Consider the following 1,798-nt stretch of genomic DNA (forward strand, 5'->3'; position numbering starts at 1 on the left):
GTTTGAGGTGAAGTTGTTCAAAACTAATATTGTAAATATATTGTTGATCATTTATCTCTGTTAAATCTTTGTCTTTTGTCTCCATCTTTTCTTCTCAACTTCCAAACTTTAGCTAAATAAATGCAATTACCTTTAATTTATGGACATTTTTTTTTGTATATTCTTGTAATTTTTTATGTATTTTTTTTTTGTCTGAATTGTCAGTATTGTATTTCATTTTTGTTACTGTATGATATGTCACTAAAATAGTTTTTTGGTTTTTTTTTTTTTTGTTATTGATGTTAATATTGTTATTATTTATCCCAACCGTCACCAACAAGATATTTAATTAAAAATGCTGATTCAATTAATTTCATTCTTCTGTTGTCTTCTTTGTCTTCACTTACTCATTTTCTTATTCTTTGATGCTTCTTTGTCAGTTTAATTCCAGCCATCACCTCATCCTCTGTTGGTGACCTTCAGCAGAATCTGTTCTGTTGCAGGCATTCAGGTCAGATTTCAAGTTTGAACATTCATTTCTCCCTCCTCCTCATCAATCCTCAGAGACCCTAAAAAGAGATTAAGGGCACTGCCCTTTTTCCAGACTTAGAGGCAGTAAAAGAACATTTTCTATCTTTCTTCTTTCCCTCGTTAAAAAAAAACAAAAACAAAGAAACTGACCAAATGAACTGACACAACTCACTTGTGACCTTTTCTTTAGATTCTGGCACAAGAAAAAGAAAAAAATGGTATTGTTTGTTTTACAGCCTCGCTGAACTTAAAAGACATGCTAGGAATCCATAGATGTTATTTCAAAGTAAATAGAAAACTCAGTCTATAGCATAAGGCCTGAAATTTGTGGGGAGGAGGCCAGTCAATTAGATCGACCCCCAGTATGCAACTAGTCCTTAATTTATTGACCCCGAAAGTATGAAAGAAAAAGTTGACTTCAGCAGAATTTGAACTCAGAATGTAATGACAGATAAAATACCACTTAGCATCACACCCGGAATGCTAATGATTCTGCCAGCTCATCTGTAGCATAATAATAATAATAATAATAATAATAATAATAATAATAATAATAATAATCCCTTCTACTATAGGCACAAGGCCTGAAATTTTTGAGGGAGAGGAAGCTAGTCAATTACTTCAACTCCAGTGCTTAACTGGAAAACAATTCAGACTTTGTACGAGTCCATAGCTCGTAGAATTCAAGCTGTAATTACTGCCAAAGGCGGTCCTACCCCATATCAAAATAAATTTGTTTGAAATTTTAAGCTGTTTCCATTATTTTGTCCAACCCCTGTATATATTTGTTTATGTATTTATATGTTTATGTATGTATATGTGTGTTTGTGTATGTATGTGTATATAATATGTAATATATGTATGTGTATATGTGTATGTAATATATGTGTGTGTATGTGTATCTATATATGTATATATATTTGTATATATATGCATGTATCAATATGTGTATGTATGAGAGAAGGGGGTGCGAGTCTTTTTTTATTTTTTTTCGTTTATACAAAAATATTAAAAAATATATTTCTAGATAGAGATTGAAACCTCTATCTTCATACAAGGTTATTGCTTAAATTACTAACACCTTTAACTATTAGGCCATCAAACCAACACCTGAGAAACAACTTAAAAATGAGATATTTAAATCTATTTTTATTTCGAGTGAGATCGTTGCCAGTGCCCCTGGACTGGCTTGTGCGGGTGGCACATAAAAGACACCATTTCGAGCGTGGCCGTTTTCGTGCGGGTGACACGTAAAAGCACCCACTACACTCTCTGAGTGGTTGGCGTT

This window comes from Octopus bimaculoides, chromosome 17, assembly GCF_001194135.2.
Source record: "Octopus bimaculoides isolate UCB-OBI-ISO-001 chromosome 17, ASM119413v2, whole genome shotgun sequence".
Lineage (NCBI taxonomy): Eukaryota > Metazoa > Mollusca > Cephalopoda > Octopoda > Octopodidae > Octopus > Octopus bimaculoides.